This window comes from Haliaeetus albicilla, chromosome 3, assembly GCF_947461875.1.
Source record: "Haliaeetus albicilla chromosome 3, bHalAlb1.1, whole genome shotgun sequence".
Lineage (NCBI taxonomy): Eukaryota > Metazoa > Chordata > Aves > Accipitriformes > Accipitridae > Haliaeetus > Haliaeetus albicilla.
The window spans coordinates 66,486,962-66,503,717 of NC_091485.1; the positions used below are offsets into that span (position 1 = coordinate 66,486,962).

The following is a 16,756-nucleotide window of genomic DNA, read 5'->3' on the forward strand; positions in this document are numbered from 1 at the left end:
AGGGAGAGCACAGGGGTTACGGCTCCTCTGGTCTCACCCGCACCCTGCTAAAGTCATAATTGCCAGATAGGGGCAGTTTGTGCTGGGGTCTTGCACAGATGTTCTGAAATGAAAGAAGAAGAAGAAAAAAAAGCTAGGCTTTTTTTAATGAGTCAGCTCATTATTGAGTGACCCACACTCTTAGAACATCACTGAGGGATCAGGTGGATGTTCCTCTTACCCAAGGAACCTGATTGCATGTCAGAGGGAGCGTAGCCATTGTTTGAGTTGGAAGTAGTTCAGGGCTGAAATGGTCATTCTTGATAGACTTGGTTTTTCTGTGACCTTTCAATTTTTCCAGGTGAGGCAACTCGGTATCTCTTGAGAATGACACTCTTTAATTTATTGTAAGGCATCTTTTGCGAAGAGGAGGATGTATGGAATGCTCTTTTCCATATTAGAGGTGATTTTGATAGCATGAAATAAAATGATTTTTCTTGGTACTACCACATACTACATTGGGGAACATTCCTGTCCTGAATACTATAAAAATGCTAGTTAATATTTACCTTACAGTTTCTTCCTTTGGTCTTCTCTGTGCAACAGTCTTCCATTTATTAGGAGAGTATCTCCTCCCACTCCCCATTAGGGAACATTTAAAAGTTTTTTTTTCTGTTAGTATAACTATGTCAGCTGGTGCAGATGGAGCATAAGGTTATTAAATCTTACTTTGAAAACGATCCAAGGTGACATTAGGTGCTTAAAGTGTCAGATTGTGGGACATTTGCTTAAAATTTTGCTTTTTGTCTTCAAAACAAAAAGGGTTAGAAGAACAGTTTCATTGTAAGGCATCTCAGCACTGTTTTAAATAATAGCATCCCTGCTTGTGATCCTCATTTGGAATCGTTCTGTGAAGACAAAATAGCTAGTCATGACCTGCATTTTGTGTGAGAACTTGAGTTGTAAAAATACAGCCCCTTGGTCCCTTGGGTGCTGGTTCAGGTTAGTTGGCAGATCCATACCGAGTGTGGGTGAAGAGTCCCGGATGGATGCGAGGGAGAAGAATTTGTGTGATAATACCTTCAATAGAATATCTAGGCTTACATTTTTAAAAGTACGCTTTCTTGTGGAACTATTACAAGAGTCAGTAGTTCTTGGAAGCATTTTTATGTTGCAGTACCAAGCGACTCGTCTTTGGGCAGAGCATAGGTTGGAGTGCCCAATCTACCGGGCAATCCTTCCGTGCTTGTCCTTCTCCTTCAAACACCTTTTGGTTGGAGTTTGCAGGAAGGAATTGACTTTTAGGATGAAAAATGGTAGGGTGGGACATGATAAATGGTTCTTCCCTCCATCTTGTTTTCCTAAAATACTCTGTAATACAGTGAGTTGTATTAGGGGGTGTCTCAGACTGCTGCAAGTTTACCAACTCTTGGGGGTTAATGAGCAAACTGTAATGGTCTCCTCCTGATTTGCACTGCTAACTGGGTGTGCATGTGGCTTCACCTGCTCACAGGCTGGTGGAGCACCTGCGAAGTGCCCTCCCCTCATTAATCATGTCCCAGCCATAGCTGCTTTTTCTGATTTAGGAGCAAAAGCCCTAGCTCTAGAGACTGCCTGGGATGTGGCTGTTGGCCAGGCTTGTGAAGCCCGCAGAAGCAGTCAGGTTACTCCAAGAACTTGGTGTTTCTGAGCGAGGAGGAAAAGGAGCAGCAGCCTTTACAATTTATGAGGGGCGGAATTTGTTTTTAGGGTTTTGTTTCTTTCTCTGTTACAAGAATGTAAATACTATAGGCACATGGTAGAAGAGACTGTTACCAGTGTCCTTCCATGACTCCATACAGTAAACAAGTTCATGTTTCTTCACTGGTACAAAACGCAAGTCCTGTTGACCTGAAAACCCCTGATTTTGCCACTCTCACAGCTATGCCAGGTTCAGTCTATAGCTCTTTTAAAATTACATGCCTAAGAAGAGGGCGGTAACAGCCAAGGAGGGGTTTTGGAGATGGCTTGAGCTAATTCACCAGCTGGATGTTATTGCAGGGGACAGTCCAGGCTTGATCCTGCCCTCTTCCTTCCACTGGTGCTGGTGCTGAGCCTTTTTGGCTCACTAAACTGGGAGAAAACCATTCCCCTGAGGTAGCTGGGATACCCACTATAGTGAACTGCTGCCTTTCAGCAAATACACCTGCAACTGTTCACTTACAATGAGCTCAAGAATTTACAGAAAAATAGAAAAGTTGGGGTTTTTTCTTCTTTTTTTTTTACTTCCGCTGCTGGGTAGCATTGACTTCGATAAGTGGTCTCTGCCCCTGGAAATGTTCTTCTGCATGGGGATGTAACGAAACCATTTTGGGACGTTCACCTTGTGTTTAGGAGGGGGTTTCGGTGTCAGTGAACTGGGTGCATGCTGCCCGTGGTGCCTGGTGGATGTAGCAGTGGAGGTGAATGCTCCTGGTTGCATTCTTGCCCATAATAAAGTCACTGCTGGAGCTTACTACAGTGGATCATGAGGTTTAACAGGTCCCTTACTGCACTTAACTCACATGGCTGGGTTGTAATGAACATGCTGAAGTGGAAAACAGCCCTTTCCTTAAAACAAAAACCACAGGCACAGAAAACACCCTTTGTTTTTTAAAATGAGTCCATTTGCACTTGGGACTCTAATGGTAAAAATCTAACAGGTGGAACTCCTTGTTCTTCTTTCTTCCCCCCTGCCCCTCTCTTATTTTGTAACTAATTAGCAGTGAGTCTCTCAAGGTTTTTTCATGTGGCTATTAATCATTCGGGGGCTCTCCGTAGCGGGGCATGCTTTGCTCACTGCTGGTTTCCTTCAGTTCACATTGACTTGTTCTTGCTGCCCTTGGAGAGGAGCCATAGGCTCAGAGGGCTGCTCCGCGTTGAGGCTGATGTCTTGTTTGCTCCGAGCTGGAGGCGTGCTCAGCGCATAGGGGTTTTTTCATGTGGGTGATTGAACCCTTGTGTACGAGTAACGGAGTTATTCCTCATCAACGGATGGGGAGGATGAATGTGTTTTTCACGGGGTGGGGAGGATACTTGTGTTTTTCAAGTGCTGGCCCATGACTTGCAAAATGTGGATGTTCTTCAGGGCTTTGTTGCCAACCTACCGCATGACCTTCAGTGAGTTCTTTAGGGCGAAACCTAAACTGTTGGTGTCAGGCAGTACTCATAGGCAGTCTGCAAGGAAGACCCTCTGATTTGAGGGGGAAGCAGAAGGCTGCTGAGAGCCTGGAGTGCAGTGAGCTGGAGCTGGAGGTATGACGTTCATAGCAGGCAGAGTGCTTAGCCTTAACGACCTGGTGCATTTTAAGGGTAGAGCCGAAGGAACTGTAAAATCGACTTTTCAGGCATCTCTCCTGTGCGCAAGAGTTTGAACTTCATCTGCACCCCAAACTGGGAAGCCCTGAAATAGTATCTTCTCCTTACATCCAGAGGTGGAAGGTGCTGAGGATCCTCCATACCATGAAGGAAGATGCTTAAAATGAACATTAATCACCTGTCAGTTGTCATTTAGCAGTAATCATTTATCAGTTGTCCCAGCCCTTATAACCTGACTAGAAAAGCCCATATGTTTCTGTAAAAACATAATGTGTGCAAGACGGTGGTTACTGAGCTCTCCCATAGCCCTTGGGTCCTACTGCCATCCTGCTGGGCTTGAACGCAGATGACGGGAGTGATGGGAGTGGTGTGGTGTGTGTGAGGTGGGGGGAGAAATAAAAGGAAGAAAACAAGAAAAATATGTTTTTGCTCATTGGACAGTAAGGACCGCTGGGCTTGTCTCCCAGGAGAAGTGAGCAAAGTACATGTTGACACATCCGTGGTAGAGCTGGGACAAAAAGCCCTGCTGGTGCTCCAGGCACAGCACGACAAGGGGCTGGGTCTATGGGGCAAGTCTCATTTCTCTGGTGGCAGAGATTTTTCTCTGTTTGCATGCTCATATTTTACAGGTAATTGGTTTATAGAGAAAACCGTTAGCTCAAGGATTTTAGGCAGGTGTTCTTGCAGTAGAAAAACAGGTTTTACAGGCGTTTTGAGTGTCATATAGTCATCAAAGTGGCTGAGGTTTGCTGTGTAATTTGTGGGATGTGAGTTATTTTGGGGGATTCGAGTCCTTTTCCAAAATGTTTTCATCAGCTCGGGGGTTTAGGTCAGACCTTCTCCGGCTTCAGTTCATTTAATGGGGAGGAGGTTAGGGACTATTTCATTTCCTAACTCTCCCCATCGCTGGAAAAAAACTAGAAGCAAGGGCAAGGCAATTCAGAGTTCTTTTTCCATGAATTAACAGACTTCAACTGCAACTCCGTTTGCCAGCCTATCTACAGAATTCCAGTTGCCTTGTACTGACTTGCCCTGGGTTTTGTAGTTAACAACCCCAAAACATTGCAAAGCCACAGTATTTTCATGGGTTACGGTGTCGTCCATTCCCACTGGTGGTATTGCGATCCAGGTTATCTTAGGTTGTGGTAAGGCTGCATCTTTACTGCAGAGAAGGCAATTTTTGTTGTTTTCCCTAGGGAGGAAGAAGTTTTGATTCAAAGCAGGTTTTGTACTTGAGGTGATTTAAACATGATCAAAGTCAGTGGAATTTTATTTAAAATAAACACGTGATTCTCCTAATCAACCCTTTAAAGAGAGCATCTGGGCAAAAAATGATGGGGTTTTGTACATCTAATTATTCACTTAATTTTTTTTTTAATATCTGATGGCGTTTCTGTTGTTTGAGGATAGATAGGACTTTATTGACACAATTAGTGAAACAAATGATTATCACACCTTTTATTTAACCCTGTGCTATTTGATCTATTTGCTTGCACTTTCATTACTCCTTTGCTTGGTTACATTATACAATGATATCACCTTCCTGTGCTGCTGCAGCTAAAACAAAGCAAAAAAAAATCCCCTTTTGGCTCTCAGCTGCTCTCTGCTGTTTTTATTACAGATGAACTAGAAAGCAGTGTGGGGCGAAGAGCTATTTGAGTTTCCTTTCAGTGCTTGCTAGGCATTATTTCTGGGCCTGGCAATTGCCTGTGTTTGTGCAACAGTTTTCATATCTTAAAATAACAAACAAAAATCCCAGCAACTCTATTCCCAGCACAATTAGTAAAATCAGAAAACAAAAAAAACCCCAAACAAACAAACCAACCACCCCCCACCCCCCAGATTATGATGGGTTTATACACATCAAATACTAGAATCTTTATGACTAATTCCCTGAGTATTTTGAGCCACTTTGCTGGGATGTGTTTATTTTCTTTGAATATAGAGGTGGGAAGCGTGGCTCTGCCTGATAGGAGGTCAAAGAGGGTTGTTGTACTCAGGAGTCGTGTGTTTCTGAGATGTCGGGGGTAGGAACCCGCTGATGGATTGGATTGGGCTAGACCTTGGCACGGACTCCTGATGGTGGATGGACATTCTCCTCTGAAATCAGGAGGGCAGGTGGTCCTGCTGACCTGCTGCCTTACAACCCTTTCCATCCTTCTCTTCCCTGGTGGAGAAAACACCTCATTGGGTTTAGAATGGGTGAGAAAAAGGGAGAGGGGAGGAAAACTGTCTCCTTTCTTTCCTCTGACAAAAAAAAAAAAGAAAGAAAGAGGGTTTTGGAAGGATCTGTTGGTTAGATGAGAACTTTATTTCAATCACTGGCTTGTTGTCCTCCTCCTCTCACATCACCTGGCACCTGTGAGGCATCTGAAGGTGGTGGCCCCATGGCGTGCCTATGCTCAGTGTGACATTCATTTAAATAAACCATGCAAATTGAAAAAAAAAAGAAAGAAAAAAAAAAAACAACTAAAAACTTCATACTGTGCAAAAAAAAATCAGAAGACATGAGTTTGCATGGGAATAAACCTCATCCAACGTAGTAAGAGCTGTCGTGTAATGGCCTGTCCCTTTCCTCTCTCTGAAGGTCCCAGCCCCACGCTTCCTACTGGTCCGGAGTAATGTTTGGAGGAGCCCGGCAGAATGGTCCTTTCAGTAGCTCCCAAGGATTTTTAGGATCATGGGATGTATGGACCCCGAAAACCCGCTGGAGAACGTTGGCTGCGGATAAAAGCATCTGGAAGTTCTTACCATCTTTTACCCTGTTTTTTCCTGAGTCACCTTGTGTCATTTGGGAAGGAAGCCTCTCTGTCCTGAGGATTATAGCAAACTGGTCACTTACTGGAATACCTCCCCTTGCATTTTCTCAAGATGGAGCCGTTGCTTTACACAGCAGAAGGATATTTTTTCTTCTCCCAGAGCTTTTCCAGTGCAGCAGTGCTCATGTCCAGCAGGTATGTAGATGGTTTTCTTATTCACTAGCCAATTTGGTTTCATGATCTTTAGGAGTTCAACCATTTTTTTTTCCTTACTAGCTTCTCCTAGAGGTAAGATCTTCTGAACTCCTTGGCGCCATGCTCTGAAGGTGGCTTTTCCTCGTTAGGACACAGACCCAATTTGAGAGGCTGGTTTGTGTGGAGCGGTGGGCTCAGCTTCTCCTGAAGGTTTTGATGCCCAACCTGAGCCTCGCATCTGAGGAGGGGGATGGAGGTGCTCGTATCTGCTGCTCCTTATTCCTCCTCCTGGATAGCCCCGGACTCTTGGGCAGCTGCCCGCTGTGTTTGTAACCCACAGCCGGCACCAGCTGCCTGTGGATCAGCTTATCGGGCTTCGTTGTCTGGTTTCAAAGGACATGACACGAGTGTTTAATCCATTTTTCCTCTTCTTAATTTAACAGTATTTCTGCTGAAGAATGTCATTTTGAGGATGACTTATCCTGTAAAAAAGGAGATGGCTTTACATTTTAAAACTAAAACCGTTCCCATTCAATATAGACATGGATAACTCAATAGCTGTAGTGATAACAACCAAATTTGCATTTTTATAGTCATTTACAATGAATGAGATGTTTTTGTGAAGGTGGCAAGCTTTTTTTCCATTTTCTGTAATACCGGAACCGGATCATTGTGTTAGTCTCTGTGGGTATCAACTTGCTGCGAAAATCATCCTTTTTGGCAGTTGTGCTGGTTTGGGTTGAATCCGCTCATGTGTGCTGGCGAACAGATCGCTCCTTCTACAGGGCAGAGAAAAGTTAGCTCTTTGAATTTAGCTTGTTTATTTTTACTATACAAAGAGGAGGTGCTGAAGGGAAGGGGCTGAAAATGCTTTGCGATACATTTATTCTGCATGCCCATCAGCATTTGTGAGGCATTAAAAGTTTCATCTTCTTGCTTCGTAAGCGCGATTTCGCATCAGATTAAAGGAAGGAAATGGGGGGGTAGAGCGTGTGCAGGGGAGGGAAACAAAATCGGTTGCCTCGCTCTTGAATTTGTGACCCGTAGGCCAAATGGAGATGGTAGACAGAGATTGAGGAAAAAAAAGTTCTTTAATTAGCAGGAAAGTCAAGTGCCTGCTGTGCCTGTAAGAGAGGCTAGAATTAACCACGGGGATTTGGACACGGTGGGTGAAAAGCAGCGGTGTGCCAGGTTGGTGGGGATGGTCAGTGGTCAACCCCCATGCAACATAGTCATGTGCCAAGAGAGGACCTTCTCCAGGAGGACTGCCTGGAGGCTCAGCCCAGCAGCATCTGCAAGATCCCACCTCTCGGGGAGGATGGAGACCCCCGGCATCGCTTGCGTGGGCTGTGTGCACTGCACTGCTGCAGAAGCATCCCCTGGGACTGGGATGTTCAGCATTCCACTTCCCCCAGCTGAACTGTGCTCCTGCTTTGCTCACTTGGCATGTTGTAGTCCGGCTCAAATGACGTAGAAAAGGCACTGAAAAATGATTGTATTTCTTCTGCGTGATGCCTCTTCTGTACATCTGAAGGCCTTCTCTGATAGCCAGGAGGGAGAAGAAGGGCAGTTATTTAGGAAATCAGTATTCTGCAGCTGACTCCTCCAGTGACTCCACCTGTACCTCAGGTGAAGTCAGCAAATAATTTTATTTGTTTGCTTGGGTCCGCACGTGAAAGGTGATAATGTTATGTATAGTGGTATTTAAGTTTTCTCTTCTCCCCTTGCTTTTTGTCCTTCAGCACACAAACAATTTACTAAACCCAAATAAACGTTGCTGAGATTCACCTGGGCTCACCAAGCCAAACTCCACTCTCGTTTGCTGGTTTGCAGCTCAGGTTTGGTACATCGCTGTGTGTTGGGCAGCAGAGCTGGAATCGTCCACTGAGGTGCCCCTGGCTGGGCTTTCCTCTACAGCTTGGGCATCCCGGGATCTCGCCGTCTTCCCAGCCCTGCTGGGCCTTCTGCTGGTGGAGCCAGAGGGAAGCACGCTGTCAGTCTGTGCAGGATCTGGCCCTGGGTGAGCAGACTGGCGGGTACCACCGTAGAACAGCCCCAGCGAGAGCTTTGCTCAGAGCCTTTGCTCTGATCCTGTGCACCAAATTAAGAAATGACTAAAAATCCAGGGTTTGGCTGTGTCTTTGGCTGGGGTCTCAGCCTTTCATTCGGAGATAAGAGTTTTCCTTCCTTAACCTGAATTAACTTTCACGGGTGGGCAAGCCCCACGGTTTGAGCTGATCAGGAAAGTTGTTCAGCCCATTTTTCTCTCTCAGGAATACAGAACACAGCTTTCCCATCACTGAAATTCCTGGTGTTTTATTAACCACCTCCTAACAACTTCTAAGGCACCTAAGAAAGAAGGATCACTGGCCGCATGAGCTTTTTGTCTACAATTAAAGCAAACACCATTGATAGCTAAAATCCTTTTTTTTTTTTTCAGCCAGCTGTTTGATAAAGTCATTGCAAACCAGATCTCGGCTTGTTCCTGTAAGATGTGAAAATGTCCTTTGTCAGCAGTGTATTGCAGTGGAATGAGCTTTATCTTCTGAATGTAACTAGGAGCTTGGGCTTTCCTCCTTGCAGTCAAAGAAAAACCTAATTAGAATCCTGAACACCTCTAGAAGACTTGGAGCATAGGTGCAAAATGTGTTTATTGGTCTCCTCCTAGCCCTGGTTGCTCAACCTTTTAGGAAGAGCATCTCTATAATTTGATGCAAGGGAGTTCTGTGGGTTTCCTCTTATTTAGAGAGCCAGAAGAGGTGTAATCACCGCTTGTACACAGATTTCTTCATGGATCATGAGTATGAGGAGAGGCGTTGGCTACAGTTGTGGAGTACAAGTAGTGCTCAAGGTCACCCCAGAAAATGGGGTGTCATTTGCTCTGCTCCAGTCATGCACTCGCTTCGGTGCTTCTGGAGATGCCTGTTTGGAGACCGAACAAAACCTGCCCATTACCTGGGTAACCTAGAGCAGCCCCAAGGGTGCTTGCTCTCTGCGTTGCATGGCTCTGCGCTGACACTGAGCAAGGAGAAGAGCCGTGGTAGGTGTACCCCAAATCTTGCGTTCTGCATTGCCCTTTGCAAAGGGAGTCACATAAAACCTTGCAGGCACCTGAGAGCCTGCCGGTACCTGGGGGTGGCCCAAGACTTAGAGCTTGGCGAAGAACTATGTTTCGGTTGCAAATTTACAGCTGTCTTTTACGGGGAAGAAAAATCATCTCGGGTTTTGTTCAGAGCCCGAGTCTCATCCTGCACAGACGTGGGGCAGCTTCAAAGGGAGTGTAATTTAAGGGCTTTCCCCTCGGCCAGCACGAGCATCTGGGCTGGGGGGCTGCCAGGTGCATCCCTGGGTTAAAAGGTAACCCAGTTAAAAGATGGAACTCTATCAGCATTTAAAATATTTGCTGGTAAAATAGCAAAGCCTTTCAGGCTTTTCAGTCAGGGTGCAGAGCGTTGGGTCAAAATGTCCTTTAGGGGGTAGGTCTATGAAGAGATGCATGTTATTAATTAAAAAAACAAAATAAACCAAAACAAAACGCCCAAATGCTTCAGTTTGGCTGCTTGTGAGGGTAATGCATTTGGATGTGTGTTTCAAAAGCACACAACTGGTTATAAAAATCATGGATGGGCTAAGTCAGTATTAACGATGGTTGGATGACAGTGAAAAGCAGCCCTGGCACATTGCAGGGATGTTCTTGTCATGACTAACCCCTCTCACTCTCACCCGAGAGGAATTTTTTAGTGCCCAGCACAGACAAGCACTGAAATTGCAGGTTTGCAGAAGTTTTCAAATCTCTCCCCAGCTGGAAGCAAATAAAGGAATTACAAGTATTTATTGGTTTAAGAGAAAAAAAAAATAACCTCAAAGCTATAAAATAAATTTGACAATGAAGCTTTTTTTAGGGAGTCTTTACTTTCTTTATGGTTTTGTGAGTCAAATGTATCGAAGCCTGGCAAAGGAAGAGGATTTAATCTACAGAGGCTGTCTCTTGCTTGATGGTTTCCTGCTTCTAAAATTACTCCCAATTCTCTGGAATTGGGGCTGAAACTAGTTTCAGCTTTCGGTTTGTGGGCAACCTACCTTACCACTTCAGCAGGCTGGATTTGCAAGGGCTGGGGGCAGCAAATGCAAGTAAGTGCTTTTAAAGATTCGTGTCTTGGCTGCCAGAAGTCCATTTGCCACTTTAAAAATATTTACAGCTGAATCTTTGGATTTGCTTCTTCCTCTGCTTGGGGAAAATGCTGAAGCCACTGATGCTGAAATTTTGCTTCGATCTTTCTTTCCCTGTCCTGCCTGGGGGGGTTTGGAGGAGTGTGCCCAGGGCGAGGGATGCTGATAGACCTGTGCTCATCCTGCTGCTGTTGACCCAGGACCATGGTTTGGAGGATGCTGGCTTTTGGTCACCAGGCAGTGGCGAGAGCCAACCCGAGCAAAGCAAATTAATTGTGGATCTCAGTTCTTAGGTTGTGCTAAAACCTTCAACCCCTTTTGCAGCATGCATTTTTGCTCCTTAGGGTCTGTCCCTCTCTTGGGGCGCTCGCTAACAGCATCTCGGCACGTGCCATTTGTGCCCGAACTTCGTGCCCTCATTGCAGGGCATCTAACTGGGGATACACAAGACCATATTTCTATATATTTCTATAAGTAAATAAATACTTATATATTTTTAAAGGTCTGGAATAATCTTGCTAGTATGTGTTGAATGGTCCTCTATTTATCGCTTCAAGATGTTGCTCGGCGCTTACTTTCAGAATAAAGATCTTAAAGTGTGATCTTTGCTGTTTCCATGAGCGCCTGCATCTGGAGGTGCTGACTTACTATGTGCAGTAAATACTTAACTGTCTGCTGACTTACTGTGTTGCTTCAGGTTGCAAAGAAGCAGTGAACTATCACAAGACGTATCACTGCTAAAGCCAGCAAAGCAAGAGTATCTGCTCGGCTCCCGAATCCTTTGCATTGCTTTGAGAGGCTCTGCAGAGCTGAAGGTGTTGACAGGCTGTTTTCTTGGGCTCCCATCTGCTGAGCAGCATTATGTGGATTAATATTGAGGAACTCGTGGTGAATTTTGTCTCATGCCACGAAAATGTAAAGCCTCCAAAGCTGGCTGGCATCCCAAGTCTGCGAGAGGCCCTTGGAGGGGCCGTTGGTGAAGGTGGCAGGATTTGCGCCGTCCCAAAGCCGTGAACGGGACATGATCTGAAGAGTTCGTAATTAAGTTTTAATCATCTCCAAGCTGGTCTGGTTGCTGATTTCGGCCAGCAGAAAAACTGCCAGGCAGGGACGGCTGCCACGGGGCCAGCCTGCCACCAAGGGAGGGCATCTGCCCAGTCTTCTGGTCCTGCGGCATAGAGCCCAGTTCAGATATACAAAATACTGTTTTGGGCAGTTTTTTATTCTGAGGGTGTTTCTCGAGCTGGAAGCAAATCTCGCACCCATCCTGTTTTTTTCCCTGGCAATGTTTTGGGGATCCTGTGGTTTTGCCAGCTCTGCTTTTGCAGGAAACCATCATTGTGCCGCCTCCTTTTTACCTTTGCAGTGTCAAAGCCAGGAGGTCAGATTAGAAACCTGAGGCTCCAGCAGCAAAAAGGGGACCTGAGCATGTGCTCTGCTGCTGTGCAATAAAAGACGTATATATTTTTATATAGGTTATCGTAGACAAGTGTGGGGAAGAGGCACAGATGCATCCCAGCCCTGGTACTTCTGGAAGGTGGACCCCTGCCCACCGTCCAGCTGGGAGGTCTGGTTCTAGCCCGGGCTCAACACTCCAGTTTGCCTGGCCAAAGGGGAGCACTGGGGGCATTCACGAGGGTGCTGAGCGATGCTGGGACCCCCGTGCTGCCCTGGCTCCCTCTGGGCTACGGGGGCTTTTGTCGCCTTTTGGCTCGGCCGCCTCCACAGCGTGGATGTGCCCTCCCGCCAGCTGGCAGCATCCTTGTGGCAAATGGATGCTGAAGTGCTGTCACCCTCCCCGCTGGCATCATCGCTTGGTTTTTATTAAGCTTTTTGCAAGGAGCAGCTCTTTCTGCTGGGGTCCCTGTGCAGTTTTATCCAGGGCTGCATTTACCTCAGCATCAGGTGGTTTTCATTTGACCTTTGCCCTGCTTAAAAATTAAATACCGAGGTATTAGGAAGAGAAGTAATCTCCAGATAAGCATTTTTTTCACTGCTCTTCTGTAATTCACGGAGGAGCTGGGCTTGTCCTGCCTGTGGATGACTAAGGAGGAAATTCTTTTTTGGTTAGGATAATGCTGAAAGTTCACTGGAATTTTTTTTATCATGGCTTTATCACTTCCTCCCTTCGAATTCCTAACTCTTACTGTGCAAGGCAGGAAAAAAATAATAGTGACCACAAGTTATGGAATTTGCCTTCTGTGGAAAAGATGCTGAACAGCTAAACAGCGCTCTCGGGTTAGCCATGGTTTGCATGGGGGATTTGCTCCATATAAACAGGCTGGGGAAGAGGCATGAATATTCTAGCAGCTACCATCTTTCAAATGTGGGGGGTTTTTTGATGTTGGAGTTAATTAATGCTCATATCTCTTGAATATAGGTGAGTGTAAGCCCGCACATTGTACAGATGGGGAGGAGGTTTGGATTTATCGCAGGTCTCTGAGAGATGGCAGGGTCAAAGTCAAGTTTATGTGTAAAAGAGTTTCTGGTTCACCTTGTTAATCTCCATACCTCCCTTTTTTTATAGAGGGGATCTGGATTTGTGTCTCTAGAGAGCACAGATGGAGTTTGGCTAGAGAGACCCTGCCTTTCGGTTAAACACGTGTTTATTCTCGCAGTGTTTGCTTCCCGGTGGTGTTACGGTGATTGCACTGTCGATCCTTCTGCAAAGGCTTGACAGTGCTGCTGAAAAGCTTTGACACTGCAAAGCATTGTTTACTTGTGAAAGTGTTATTATATTTTCAATATCTATTATTCATCTCTTGTGCTAAAAGTGACATTATATCATAAAATTGCTCTTAGATTTCAGAGCTTTGAGGAAAAGCTGTTTTTTGTCCCTGGCTCCCTGTGACAGTGCTGGGAAGTGCTTCAACCTTTGTATCTCTGTAGTCCCCTTTTATGAATTGTGAGTGACAGCAGAAAAATATAAAAGAGCGCAGAGGAGCTGGTTTTGATGTTCATAAAAGGCTTTGATAAAAGATGCAGCATGTAGACTTGATATTATTTCCTATTTTTAACTTCTTAAGAGTAGAAAGCACTCAGATCCAATATTTATGTAAAAGGGGAAAAAGGGGGGGCTGTATTTCTTCTTTTTTTGTCTTCTTTATTTTTCCTTTTTAGGACCAGGTGAAATGAAATAGAAAAGTGTCTCTCTTCTGTGCCCCAGTAAAATTTTGCTTTCTTCCATGAAGCATCTATGTCTGTCTCCCATGAAACATCAGTAAAGCCAACCCCGTGGTGCTCAACGGTGTGGATGATGCTGGAGGAGACCAGCTGCGGTTTCGAAGGCTCCTTGGTCGTAGGCTTGTATCTTCAATCTCCCGGTCACTGGCTCCAGTGGACACACAGCTGCGTTGATGTGCGTGGCGAGACGTGCGCTTCGAATAACGGGTCCCACCTCCGAGACCTGGAGACATAAAACACGGGAAAGCCAGGGCAGCTCCTCTCCTTTCTCTAAAAGTCAGATCACAGTAAAGGCATCTCTGTAATAAGTAGCTTTACTTGCTCCATAGAGATTAGAGGCTGTGTGCAGGCTGGGTAATTGGGGTTTTACTGATGAAAGTGCTCGTCATTATTTCCAGCTTCCATGTTGCAGTCTCCCCTTCAATCTCATCTGCAAGCATGGCTTGCTTGTGGTGGACCTGTGTACTCATGCATATTCATGTGCATGTACATATGAGCACATCCATAAAACTTCATCAGGTGCTTTTCTGTGTGTGTGCATAGGCATGCCCGGATAGAAAATGTGTGTGAGGAGGCATGCGGGTAGTGCGTGCACGCATGGCGTTGGCACAGCCATTTGCACGGGTGGGTTCTTCATCCATGCAAGGGCCTTCATGCTGGATATTGAGATTCCTGATGACGGCGGCGTGCAAACCTGACCTTGAGATCCATCCTCTTGCTCGACCCCGCATTTTCCATTTTATTGGGGCAAAATGCCTTTGAAACACCCTGTGCAGAGGAGAACGGGTCCTGTTATCTCCCGGAGAACCCCAAGACAGAGCAATGCTGCTGAGTCCTACCTTGCTTCAGTGCTGATAAGGAGTTTATCTCGATGGGATGAGCACAGCGATGGCTGTCAGTGAGAGGTTTGAGTTCTTCAGCAATGCGCACTCATCCAAGAGGCCGTTCAAATCAGGTGCTGGGTTTGAAGTAGCTGAACTTGGGCAAAGACGTCCCAACCTCTCACCTCTCTGAGGTGAATAAGCACCTTCTGTTCAGTTCCTCATGCAGGAGCTTTTGTGTGAAACCATAAAAACAAAGGGAATTACCAGCCTTGGGTGGTGATTGAAAGATGCTGAGAAGTGTGTTTGGTTGGATGGTGTTTCCCTGCCTCTGATGTTCCTCTGCCAGCTTGCAAAGCTGGACGCTGAACATCTACAGGGTGAGATGCTCCTTTGGGATGTGTTGGCATAGCACTATGCCTGCTTGATAGCCTTGCCTCTTGTGTGCATCTTCATGGTGGTGAGTCCCCAGTTATACACCAAGTGAAAGACTCCAGGAGTGTTTAACTGGGCCCACATGTGACTTTATGGGATGAATAAATTGAAATCACCATGTCTGAAGCACAGTCTGATTTTTTTCTTGGCCCACCCATGACACCGTGTAACACCACATGCAAGAAGGTGCTGTCATCCTCTGCCGCCTGACTTGCTGGACTTGGCTGGCTTATAGCAGAAGCGTGTCGGCACATACAGGTGTCTTTTCAACTTCTGACACATTGTCCAGTTAGCCAAAAAGTTTGGGTGTCCTCAGTTGTTCTGTAAGGTATGGGAGGACTTTGCTGTGCCATTGGAGTGGGCACTACGGTAAATTGGAAAAGCTGTTGCTCAGTCCAGGAGAGACAGAAGGGACAGGTCGGGGTAGGACTTGTTGAGCCGGAGCAACGCCGTGCTGTGCCCCACCTGCGGCAGGTTGGTTGTACGGACTTGGACACTCGGAGTTGTTTGCACCCTGCCTTGGTGCATGCTGTGAAGCAGCTCAAGTGCTTTGGTTGCATTTCCAGAAGCAATCTAGCCGCCTCGCTGCGAATTGGGGAGGAGCAGGCTTTGGAGCGTGCCAGGGGCTCCCCAAAACCTGGGGCTCTGTGGCATTGAGCAGAGCTGTGCCAAAGCATCTGATGAAAGGTGGACCTTGGCTGGCGGGAGCTCGGGTTCCTCTTCTTTTGAAAGAAGCTGGGAAAGGTGCCGCAAAACAACCGCTGGAGAAAGTGTCCAGATGAAAGGTCTGGTAAGCATCAGGGTCCCCTCTGCCGTGTTTTCAGACTCTTCTGTAATCAGTTGTCATTTCGGGATCTGGGCAAATTGGACCTCAGCGAGTACGGATTGAAACTTAAACAAACAGTGACTCTTCTATAAATATTTAGCTCGCACTGTTTAGGAGCTGCTGGGAGCAGGAGGCAAAATAAATTTAAAGTTCATGACTGTCTAAAAAAGCTATTGGAGGATGGCACTCGGTCATCAGATCGGCTGGCACATAGGTTTTGGATAGCTATTCCTCCTCTTTATTTTTCCTGAAGAAAAGGATGTACTTAAGCATCCTTTGCAGAGACACGAGGTTGCACTCTTCCAGTGTTTACACAGCTGCCTTGGGGATTCAAGTCAATGCAAAGGTCTTCTTCAGTTTGGCTGGTTGAGCTGGCTGCCCAAGAGGAGCCACGGTCTGGAGTAAATGGATGGTGTTCCCTGGCCCTATGCATCTTTCTTTGCAAATTTGGACTGGTCATCTGAAGTACGTACATCTGTATGGAAGAGGGGGACGTGTCTCTGAGTGTGTGCTTTTATCTGGCCACCTCAATACCAGGACAGGGGCTTGTGCCCGGGCTGGCTGGGCTGGCTGCTGACCAAGGGGCTGCGGTCCCTGGCGGGGCTAGTGTAGACAGCTCTGAATCTTGGGCTGTCACATTGTTCCTGCTCTTGCAAAAGCCTCGATAGCGAGGAAGACCTGTCCCTGTCAGCCTTTTTTGCCTCTCAAATATGAAGATAATATCCCTTTTTTTACTTTGCAGGGCTCTTGCAAGAATGGGAAAGAATGAAACGTGCTGATAAGAAATGGTATCAGTAGCTGAGATGGGCAGAGGCACACGTGCTTTGAATAAGCAGGGAACTTCACCGTTCACAAGAGTCTGGGTTTATTGATTAAAAAGAAGAAAAAAGATAAATCATTGATTATTTTCTTTCTCCCGCCCCTTCCTCTTCTAATACAAATTGCTTGCAGTTGGACTAGATCATGGTTGTAGGTCCCTTGCAACTGAACTATTTTCTCCTCTCCTCTCCTCTCCTCTCCTCTCCTCTCCTCTAACAATAAACCCAAAATAT

At 46.1% G+C, this 16,756-nt stretch overlaps 1 long non-coding RNA gene across 5 annotated transcripts in view; it reads left to right on the forward strand.

The window, feature by feature from the left end:
* LOC138684831 (uncharacterized) overlaps nt 1-16,756 on the forward strand; it is a 144,105-nt gene that overhangs the window by 35,483 nt on the left and 91,866 nt on the right. For all 5 annotated transcript variants that reach the window (XR_011324140.1, XR_011324139.1, XR_011324136.1 and 2 more), the window contains one exon: nt 5,903-6,269. This is a non-coding gene — a long non-coding RNA (uncharacterized lncRNA). The remainder of the gene's footprint in view (nt 1-5,902; nt 6,270-16,756) is intronic.